Source organism: Quercus robur, chromosome 4, assembly GCF_932294415.1.
Source record: "Quercus robur chromosome 4, dhQueRobu3.1, whole genome shotgun sequence".
Taxonomy (NCBI): Eukaryota; Viridiplantae; Streptophyta; class Magnoliopsida; order Fagales; family Fagaceae; genus Quercus; species Quercus robur.
The window spans coordinates 51,135,697-51,147,760 of record NC_065537.1 but is presented as its reverse complement, the minus strand read 5'-3'; the positions used below and the strand labels follow the sequence as shown (position 1 = coordinate 51,147,760).

Sequence of the window (12,064 nt, the reverse complement as noted above, 5' to 3'; positions counted from 1 at the left end):
CTTTAGACCCCTTTTTTGTAGTGACTCTAGATAATAACTATTTATCATCATATTAAGACACCAATCAGTCCCATAAAAAAATCAATCAATTTTTGATATAAACAGAAATTAAACTCCATATTTTTTATTCAACCATCAACTAATTCTCGTAAAAAAAAACCATCAAACAGTTAACCAAAAATAGACCGTAGTAGTTGAATATGAAGAGCCGGTTAATAAAAATCAATCACGAGGTGAATATAAAAAAGAAAAAAAAGCACGAGTTATTATATAATTTTTGGCCATCTTTCTCACAATACAATGTACATACCCACTCAGCCACTCTCTTTGAAACAGAGAAACTTCATTGATCAGTCTTTTGTTAACATCATCAAAGTTATTGTTTTTTTTTAATGAATGTTTTTTTTTTTTGTTTTTCTGAATTCTATTTCATTCAGTTTTGTTAACGTTTTTGCTCTAAATTCAAACCCTTTATTTTATTTTATTGAGTGCTCTCATCTGTCTCTCAGATGAAGAAAAATGGCTTTGAGATGGTCCGCAGTAGCCTGCGAAGCCAGCTTATTACACGATCAAAAGATAGAGAGATTGGATTAACAACATCTCTCTCTCTCTCTCTTTCTTTTCCTATGTCTCCAATGCACTGCCCATCTCCCTAAAACCCGTTTTTTGTTGTCCCATCACTTCCATGCTCTGACATTGAGTTAAAGTTCAACTAGACTCTAGAACTAAATCAGTACACCTTGTTAAGCTGTTCAGAAACAAGAATAATGACACTCTATATGCCTCTATTCAGGTCTTGTACCACTTTAAGAACACTAACCCAACTCCATGCCCATCTCTTTGTCACTGGCCTCCATAAAGACCCACTTGCCACCACCAAATTGGTTGAGTCTTATTCTCAAATGGGTGACCTCCAAACTTCAAGACTTGTCTTTGAGACCTTCCCTTCACCAGATTCTTTCATGTGGGGTGTACTTATTAAGTGTCATGTTTGGAACCACTTCTTTGAAGAGTCCATTTCATTGTATCATAAAATGTTGTACCATCAAGTCCATGTCAATGGATTTATATATCCTAACATTCTGAGAGCTTGTTCTGGTTTTGGTGATCTGGGTATTGGTGGGAAGGTCCATGGGAGGATAATCAAATGTGGGTTTGATACTGATGCTATTGTTGAAACTTCATTGCTTAGTATGTATGGTGAAATGGGATGCTTATATAATGCTCACAAGATATTCGATGGAATGCCAATGAAAGATGTGGTTTTGTGGAGTTCAATTATATTGTGTTACGTTGAGAATGGAGAGGCAAGTGAAGGGTTGGATTTGTTTCATAGGATGATTTGTCAAGGTGTTGAACCAGATTCGGTGACAATGCTTAGTGTAGCTGAGGCTTGTGGTGACTTAGGTTTTCTGAGACTAGCAAGGTTAGTTCATGGTCAAATTGTGACAAGGACAATTAAAAATGAAGGGTCTTTGGATAATTCTTTAATTGTAATGTATACTAAATGTGGTGATTTACATAGTGCAGAGAAGATCTTTCAAAATGTTACTCAACGGCATACTGCTTCTTGGATTGCAATGATTACATGCTACAACCAAATTGGTTGCTTCCAAGAAGCAATAGGTGTTTTTCTTGAGATGCAAGAGTCTAAAGTGGAACCCAATTCTGTAACCATGATGGTTGTCATATGTTCTTGTGCTAGGTTAGGTTTGCTTAGAGAAGGGAAGTCGGTTCATTGTTTTGTAACCAGAAAAGCGTTAGATGCTGACCTTGATTTTGTTGGGCCAGCATTAATAGAATTATATGCTGAATGTGGAAAACTAAATTATTGTGAGGAGGTTCTTCGTGTAATTGGGGAGAGAAATATTGTCTCATGGAACATGCTAATATCTCTTTATGCTCGGAAAGGATTGTTGAAGCAGGCATTAGTGTTATTTGTGCAGATGCAGACACAGGGACTGATACCAGATTCATATGGCCTGACAAGTTCTCTTTCAGCTTGTGGAAGTGTGGGTTCAATACAGCTTGGATATCAGATTCATGGTCATGTTATCAAAAGGGGTATTTTAGATGAGTTTGTCCAGAATTCACTAATTGACATGTACTCAAAATGTGGCCTTGTGAATTGTGGATACAAGATATTTGAAAGGATTGAATAGAGAAGTGTGATAACTTGGAGTTCTATGGTTTGTGGATTTTCTCAGAATGGTAATTCAGAAGAGGCAATCAGGTTGTTTGATCAAATGTATATGAATGGAATTGAGATGAATGAAGTGACTTTCTTAAGTGTAATTCAAGCGTGCTCCCATTTGGGTCATCTAGAAAAAGAAAAATGGGTTCACCATAAGCTCATAACTGGTGGTTTGAAGAAAGATCTTTATGTAGATACAGCTTTAACTGACATGTATGCCAAGTGTGGAGATCTTCAAGCAGCCCAAGGAGTTTTTGATAGCATCTTAGAGCGAAGCGTGGTTTCATGGAGTGCCATGATTGCTGGCTATGGAATACATGGTCAGATCAATGCTGCCATCTCACTCTTCAATCAGATGGTAGATTCAAGAATAAAACCAAATGAAGTCACCTTCATGAATATACTATCAGCTTGTAGTCATGTAGGATCTGTGGAAGAAGGTAAGTTATATTTTAGCTCAATGAGGGATTTTGGCATCAAGCCTAATACAGAACATTTTGCTAGTGTAGTTGACCTTCTGAGCCGAGCCGGCGATCTCAGTGGTGCATATGAAATTATCAGATCAATGCCATTTCATGTGGATGCTAGCATCTGGAGTGCTCTGCTAAATGGGTGTCGAATCTACAGGAGAATGGACATGATTAAAAGCATAGAAAGTGATCTTGTAGATATTTGTACAGATGATACTGGATACTACACCTTATTATCTAATATATATGGAGAAGGGGGAGACTGGGATGAATTTGGGAAGGTGAGGTCAATGATGAAAGGTCTAACAAAGGTTCCTGGGTGGAGTACAATTGAACTTGATAAGAGAGTCTACAGGTTTGGAGCTGGGGACACTTATCATTTGCAAACCAATGAAATATACAGGATTTTGGATAATTTTCCAATTGTGGCTATTGAACAAGGATGTGATGCAGAATATAGATAAGGTCAATATCTAATCTTTCTCCAAGGTATTTTTTGCAAGTTCACAGTGAGAAGTTAGCAATTGAATTTGGAATAAATCAATATCACTCCAGGAACAACACTGTAGATTTTAAAGAACGCTAATGTTTGTAGAAAGTCATTCTTTCATCGACATTGTGCAAGTCAAAGGCAGAGAGATAATCTCACAAAACTTGATTTGCTTTCATTTTTTCATGTAACATGGTTGATCTTTTACAAATCAAGCATTAAACAGGCTAGTGTTATGTATAGTGCATTGTATACATTTTGCTTACTCCGAATTTGGGAGGGAATGAAAGGAAGAGAGAAACAGTGTTTCAATTGTTTAAGTATTTCGGAATATATAAAACATGTTCCTTTCTCACCAATTCCTCCAAAGAAGAATGAATTTAACTTTTCCTTTGCCTTTCTTTTGCTCTCCTAACCCTTTTTTTTCCATGCTTCTCAATTTTTTCAAGTTTTGTGAAACAATTTTTGTCTCAAAGAGTTCATGCTTTTACATATGATACAAATTTATAGTTTTAGGAAAAAGATTGATATTAACATCATTCTAACATATATGAATATACATTTTTCACTATTTAAATTGTACCAGAGTCAAAATCTATAATGTGTTATTTTTTCCTAAGTATCCCTCCGCATGCATAATGTTTAGGAAGCCAATAATTCTACTTGCTGGGTAAAACTTGATAAGATTGTCCGACAAATATTGATTCTCTTAGTGAGCGTTTGTTTTGGGCTGAAAGTAGCTGAAAGTGGGTTGCGTTTTACATTTTTTTTTTCTGCACCGTTTCTGCTTTAGGGGGACAAGAGTACTATTCACACACTATTAAACACTGTTCATACACTGTTTGGCACTGTTTACGGGTTAAAAAATATTAAAAATGGGTCCCACGATACTATTCACACATTTAAAAATAATTTTGCTACAGTGTTTTCAGTTTTCAGTTTTTAGTTTTCAGTTTCAGCAACAATAAGTTCAATCCAAACGGACCCTTACTTTCTGTTTTTGTTTAGGAGTTCCTAATGATTTTTTTAAATGTTTTTATAATTGGGAGAGGAGGGGGAATCGAATCCAAATTTTCTACGCAATGCTACAGGCCCAACAATTTTTACTACTTTTTTCATGACAATTGAGTTGGTAAGCTTTTATTGATTTTCATCTAGGCTCATCACTTACCTACCATTAATAGCATGCCACCTAGGCAATGTCATTTTTTTTGTGAAATTATTTGTGTACATAGACATTGCAAATTTTCATTATTGAGAAAATAGGACAAAACCACTTAATCACAACAATTTTGACAGTTGCTAACAAGTCAGTGAGCACTCTTCTAGACATCCTATACGATGTAAATAAATTTCCTACTAATTTAATCGTTTTCAATGAGAAAACAAGTTGACAAGAAATATATTTAATGTGCAACATGGATTAGCGAATAGATACAGTTTACAAAGTCCTAAATTAATCATTATATGGGATAAAATATGCCTAGAACATTTCATAAAAAAAAAAAAGGGAAAATGTTTGTGCCTAGTCTTATTCAATAAACAAAGGTTTCCACATAAATAGATAGTTTCCGTCAACTCTTACCACCATCTAATGCCAATTCTGTGTTACCCTTCTTGAACAATGGCTCACAATATCGCGTTGAAGTCACCACTGACATTGAAGGCTTGACTATCACCTCTAAACAAATTAATATACTCCATGGATGTACTGTGAAGTAAACATATCATTCTTCATAGTCATGCTAGGTGGTCTTATGCATTTATTGTAAAAGCATAAGACTTTCAGAAAGTTATATCCAGGGTTATTATATGTTGAGGTTGCAAAAACCAAGAAAAATCTTCACAACAAGAATTTGACACATAGTCAACTCATAAAGCAGAGGTCCCGGGCCCAACTTCTCCCACCGGGCCATCACAGCCAGCCCCAGAGGACTTTGCAGGTAGACTTGGCACGTGTATGTAGAAGTGCTTCCATGTGTCCTGGAAAATGGTCTCACCTACAAGAGAAGATACCCTTGTTACCTTAAGAAAATGTGCGTGAAACTCCTGCTTTTATGGGGTCTAAGAAAGGTAGTTGGTAGGCAGCTTCATCCCCATTTATGAAGAAGCTAATTCTCAAAGGTAGTTGTTTTTACACCACATATCGCTTAGGAGGACACTTACCATCCCATCAAGGTCCTAAATCTACTCATATTATCTATAAATTAGAATTAAATATATATATATATATATATATATTAGAATTAAAAAAAAAAAAAAATATATATATATATATTTATATAAAGCCTACAATCATTACAATTTTAATAAATAATTTCATTGATAATTTAATACCCATCATGGTGTTAGTAGTATCAAGTATGTACATTTTAGAGCATCATAAAATAATTGTTCCAAGCCATCCCTAAGATACTTTTCAACAATAGTGGAGCAGGGAAGTTGGCAACAGTCCAATGTCAGTTTCTGAAAGTACTAAACCTTTACCACCCCACAAAATTGCATTCAAGTTGGTGACAATGAGCCTCGTAGTTTGGAAAACTCCTTATCATCTTATGTTGCGTATTTATGATGAAGAATATAACTACCAGAGCAATGCAACTTTGGGAAGTGAGATATCATCACTGATATCCATCTCCACTTGGCTACGCCCAGGGGACTTCCTCAATCCTCTTTGCTTCATTTGCTCCCTCACCTGATTAACCTGACTCCATCTTCCATCTGAAGCATACAAGTTACACATGAGTGCATAGTAACAAGCTTCATTAGGATGTAATAGCATTTTGCGGATTGCCACTTCTCCAAGATCAAACCTTCCATGGAGAAAAGATCCAAACAAACTAACTTATGGTTGAATTGGCATATTCTCAATAAAATCCAAGGCTTCTTCAAGTCTGCCAGCATGAGCTAATAGATCTACTATACATGCATAATGCTTCATGGAAGGAACAAAATTATAGTCCCGGTACATCAAATTGAAACACCTCTGGCCCTTCCCATTGGCTACAGGCTGATAATATAGATGTAAAGATCACTTCATTCAGCTCTAAATTTTCTTTCAACATATCACTGATAAGTGCAAGGGACCCACTACCATCCCCCTGCATTCCATAACCACCAATCATTGCACTCCATGTTGCACTGTTCTTCTCTACCATCCCATCAAAGACTATACGAACAGACTTCACATCCCCACACTTGGCATAGAAGTTTAGAAGTGCAGTGCCCACATAGACACTAGATGATTGTAAGCCCCCCTTTATGGAGAAAGCATGAAGTGAAGAACCAATTCCAAGAGCACTAAGGGAAGCACAAGCTGAGAGAACACTAAAAAGTGTGACCGCATCAGGTGAGATAGAATTTGATCTCATTTGATGAAAGAGTTCATGAGCTTCATATGCAGAACCAACTTGGGAATACCCTGAAATAATTGAGTTCCAAGTAATCACATCCTTGACCATAACTGCTTCAAATATATAATGAGCATTTCTGACAGCATGGCATTTTGCATACATATCTGTAAGAGTATTTCTCACTGTAGGATCACCTAACCCAAGCTTAATCCCAAGATCATGAACTGACCTTACCAAATCCAAATTGCCTAGCTGCCCACATGCTGAAAGCACACTTGAAGCTGTAACCGAATTCGGTAATATATCAACCCACTCCTCATCCATAAACAACTTTAATGCCTCACTGGGATGACCACACTATGTGTACCCGACAATCATAGCTGTCCATGAAACAAGATCAATAACAGAAAGCTCGCCAAAGACAGAACGAGCATCTCTAACATCCCCTCACTTAACATACATGTCTAGAAGTGCAGTCACCAAGAAAGAATTAAATTCAATACTGTTTTTAATCACATACCCATGAACCCACTTCCCTTGATGCAAAGCTCTTAACTTTGTACACGCAGTGACTAAGCTCCCTACGGTAAACTCATTTCCTTCAACTAACCATTTTCTCATTCTATTAAACAAGACCAACCCTTCTTCCTAACAATCATTCTGCACATACCCCACAATCATCAACATCCAAGAAACTGCATTTCTATCAAGAATTTCATCAAACACCTCGCAATAACTTCCAACCTCTCCACATTTCGCATACATATCCACAAAAGCCATCAACACGATACTATCAGGGCTCCCAACCTTAACAATCTTGCAATGTACCTTCCTCCCCTCATTAATATTCCTCAATTCACAACACGCCTTTAACACAATCGAAAACACAACATTATCACACTCTCTGAGGCATTTTCTCAAACAGGTAAAGAACCTAATAATGTCCTCATTCAAATCATTCAAAAAATATTGCTGGTCAGCATAACTTCAACTGATATGAACACAAACCTTTAGCTGATATGTACTAGATATTTTCTTTTTGCTTAGCATGTAATTGATATTTTAACTTAATCACTGGTTACAACAGGTGCAAAATTAACAAAAAGGGAAAGGAAATGACAAAAGTGACCTCTTCTCTGCAGTATTTTTATGTATAAGACAGTTAAAGACATGTATATTGTTGGAATAGGATATAAAAGCATAACTATTTGCTCATAAACATTGCTTACTTTTATCTACAACTACAACTACAAAGCATTCCAATAATAAGGTGAATTTTCAAGGTGATAGTATTTTGTAATTACAATTTTTTTTTTAATATTGTATTTCTATAAATCAGCAACTCAATGTGAAATTAGTAAGAGGGTGGCAAAGAACCCTCAAAAATTCTTCTTCAAAACAAAATTGGAGATAATCCTATTAATTTATTCACAGAAATGGTTACAAAGCTATAGTCTTCAAAGGGATAGAAGAATTGTTCATGGTTGCAAATATTGTTAGAACCTTTGTTTTCTGGTATAGAAATTTATTCTAATATCTACAAAATAAGGGCATCAAATACCACAGAAAAGACTAACATCTCTACTCAATTGCATAAAGTGTGAAATTCTTCAGTACATAATAACAGAGCAGGTTATCCTACAGAACAGAATGATCATTTTTGGGAAAAAGACACCAAATAAAAAAAGAGAGGATAAAGTATGAATTATTTTCTTCCACAAATCCAATCAAAAGGCATTTAGGAATGGAAGTAACTTAATTTTTTGCTTGCAAGTCTTAAATGAGCAACTAACCTAATGGCATTGGAAACAATCCGAGATGTAATGATGTACATGGAAAAAACTTTCATCCCAAGCACCCACAAAACTCCCATTCGTGAGCTTGGGTTCTGGAGAGATATTGTCATTCCCCATACTAGGCTTCAGGATAAACTTGAATTTGTTCATCAAGAAAGGAATATTATAAAGATGCTAACGGATTTAGGTTCTTTTGTTTACAAAGAATACTTTGAGCAGCACTTTCTTGATGTTTAAGCTGATTTTTACTGTCTTGAGTCTCAACATTTCATTGGGTCTTGTGATTGTGGGGATTATCTAATGAAGGCTGAGAGACATCTCAACAAAGAAAAGGATGTCCCATTATTTGGATAACTGAGAAAAAGTATAAAGAAAGAAAAATCTTCATGTTTGGCTGATATATGCCAATTATTAACAAGAAACTAGTACATCATATAAGTAAAACGCAAATGATGAATATGTTAAAACTAACGCTTCATTTTCCTATAGAAGATGCTAGGTCTGTAAGTTGAAATTGCCATGGCAACAAGAAAGGGGAACAACATCAATACAAAGAGGGTGATAGGAATACTAGCCAAATAAATGACAGGTTTGAAAATCCATGATTGTTCATGTAGCATAAGAAAAAGAGCAGCGGAAGTTGAGGATTCTCATAAACATCAAGACTGAAGTTGAGGAAGAAAAGAGTGAGAGAGCATCGGATACTATAAAGACCATAAATAATTTTTATCATCGTGCACACACAAAGACAAAAAGGGGAGGAGATTCCAAAATTTTTTTTTAATTTTTTTTATAGGTAAATAAGAAAATTAATTAGAATGAATAAATGCACCTCCTGTACACAAGCTACGTACTGGAACTGCAAAATTATGACATGTTACAAGAGTCTAGAAAATTGAAAAAACTGGATCTCAAGTACATAGATGTTTCAGCCATCCAGTCAAAACAAAGATCTTAAAATAATCATCTTGAGCTCCATTGTTCTGCGTTCTGTTCTAATTCCTTCAAAAGCCCGATTGTTCCATTCACACCAAATGATCCACATAAGGCACGAAGGAATGGCCTTCCAGCAATTGCGTCTCGTGAACTTACCACACCGACCTGTCCAACCAGCCAGCAAGTCCACTCACGGCGAGGCATAACCCATTGCATGCCAAATAGGCACAAACCCATATACCATAATTCCCTAGAATACTCACAATGCCACATAATATGAGGCTATGATGATGATAATGTTGAAACAATTATGAGCAACCCTCATAAACAGTTCTAGAATAATACCCTTGCTATGAAACTTCTTCTAGCTACTATTAGGCAATGAAACTATGAGTAGATTTTAAACTAATTCCCAAAAGAGAAAATATTTACAGATAATAAAGCATCATATTTTAGAAATTCTCTAAATTTATTTTATAATGTTTCTTTTTTTAAGTCAAACATGGAGATTTCACCAACAATGAGAAATTGCAGCACAAACAAGATAATTATGTAATCATAAAATGTTTAAATTTCAAGCTTTCATATGTATTCATTCAATTTCCAAGGTGCTTAGAGTGACCAGAAATCATCTTTAGTTACAAGGGTAATTGGAATTGCACCTTAAAATCAATCATTGAAAAAAAAAAAAAAAAAAAAAAAAACCTAACCAATAGCATCAAGTATTGCTAAGAGGGAGAGAGAATGAACAAAAATGTGATAAATGAAACCAAGAAATAATAGAGTCACACTATATCTAAACCTACACAACACATTTATATGTCAAAACATAAAGATTGCAAATAAGAGAAGAAAGCAAAAGAAGTTTATAACTTTGAGTTGACAAATAGCTCCTTCACCATCAAAACTAGTTTTTGTACAATCCTTCAATTCTTAAGCTACATTGCCAACAACCCATTTGCCAGAGTTCTAACTATAGACATGCTAACTATAAACTGAAAAGAGAAGAACAAAAAATCTGTGCAAGACTAAAAGAGAAGAAAAAGAATTCTCATATACAAAAGATTTTACTCCATGCTTCATCGGATTGTGTCAGATCAGAAATTAATGAAGTAATTAATGCATCAAAATCAGCATCAGCAACAGAGTCTGATTTGGATTGACTGAATACTTCAACCAGGGGTGGTAGATCAGAAAATATTTGACTCAATGGTTCATCTGGGAATGTGGGATCAGCTATCCATGCAGCAAACTCTTCATCCGTAGAAGTATCAGCATCCAATCGTCTTTTTTTGTGTTCTTGGGCTTGGGCATCTTCTTGTCCATGTGACATCACACCAGTTGTATTGAAGGTTGAGGCCTCTTCAGCTACAGCGGCAGTAGAAGAAAAACATCCAGAAACCCATGCAGCAAACGCTTCATCATCAGCAGTAGGCATCATAGGCTCAGGCTCAGGCTCTGGCTCAAGTGAAATCACAGCAGCAACATTTGTATTGAAGCATGAGAACTCTTCACCAGCAGAAGTAGAAGAAAAAGCTCTTTTGAGACCTCTTCCGTTGGCCTCCTCACAATCTGACCCTGACCCTTTGTTTAGTTTATAGATGACACACAGGACTGTGTTGATTCTTCCAAATTCCTGATTCGCCAAGGAGAACTCGTGCATTATCCAATTAGTTTTATTGAGTTTGCCCGAATGAAGATCCTTGTCCTTAAAAGAGAGCATCCTGTCGATCCCAATAACATTGCCCTGAGAATCATAGATTCTTTTGGGCTTGCTTTTTTCAAGCCAGGATCCCAAGCCCATAGCTGCTTGAGGATTGGCAGTTCTAACCGACGGTAAGTTTAGCACCTGAAGATAGCTTGTAGATTGATCTCTGTCACCGTCGTTCCCCTCTGTTTCCAGGTTTTCTTCATCACTAGCTTCGTCGGTATTGGGTTGGCTAAATGAGGTTTTACTCTTAACAGCTTTTGGGCCTACTACACGAAGCCAAGGCCCATATTGCAAATCCTCCTCATCAGCTGAAATACATCCTCTCCTGGTGCTTGGGCATTCCCTCTCTTGATGACCTAAAATTCTACAACGGTAACAAAAGATAGGAAGTCTCTCATACTTAAAATGGAACCACCCATCTTCCATATCTTCAATATGAACCATCTTCCCTCTCATTAGAGGTTTAGAGATGTCAATATCCACCCTCATGCGTAGGAATGGACCCCAAGCTAATCCACTCCCTGGAGCATCAATCAACAGTGGGGTGTCAATCTCCTTTGCAATGTGATTACCAACCGTCGTATTCATACTTTTATTAGGGATATTGAACACTCTAATCCAAAAAGGGGATTGTTGAAATTTAACATTACCTAGACTGAGGTCACCTTCTAATCGCTTTGATAACACCAGCCTCTTATCAAAAGACCACGGGCTTCTATCCAAAATATCCATCATGTGCTCCTCCGTGACAAAAACAGCCAGGAATAAGTTGTTCCCCACTTCTTTGATAGTTATACGGTGAGATCCTTTCCACAATTGCTAAAGAGTGGATTTGAAAGCCTCCTTATTGAACTCTTTGTTGGTCTACAACCGAAACAAAAGGCTAAATTGAGCGTGCTCCTTTGATCACTCTACATCCTGGTAATCAACAGATAAAACACCTTTTTTCTCCTCAGAGAGACTAAATTTCTTCCAGAATTCCTCCATAGACGAATCCATTTTGATATTTAAAGTTGGAAAAGAAAGACAGGGAGAATAGAGAAAAGAGAGTTTATGAAAGGTGAAGAAAACCGAATGAGTGATTAAGATATAAGATAGATAAAAAGTTCCCTAC

At 36.3% G+C, this 12,064-nt stretch overlaps 2 pseudogenes; one reads left to right on the top strand and one right to left on the bottom strand.

The window, feature by feature from the left end:
- Nucleotides 1-765: 765 nt before the first annotated feature.
- On the top strand, nt 766-3,345 carry LOC126724478 (putative pentatricopeptide repeat-containing protein At1g69350, mitochondrial; annotated as a pseudogene).
- Nucleotides 3,346-5,464: 2,119 nt separating this feature from the next.
- On the bottom strand, nt 5,465-11,682 carry LOC126722134 (pentatricopeptide repeat-containing protein At2g03380, mitochondrial-like; annotated as a pseudogene).
- Nucleotides 11,683-12,064: the final 382 nt, after the last annotated feature.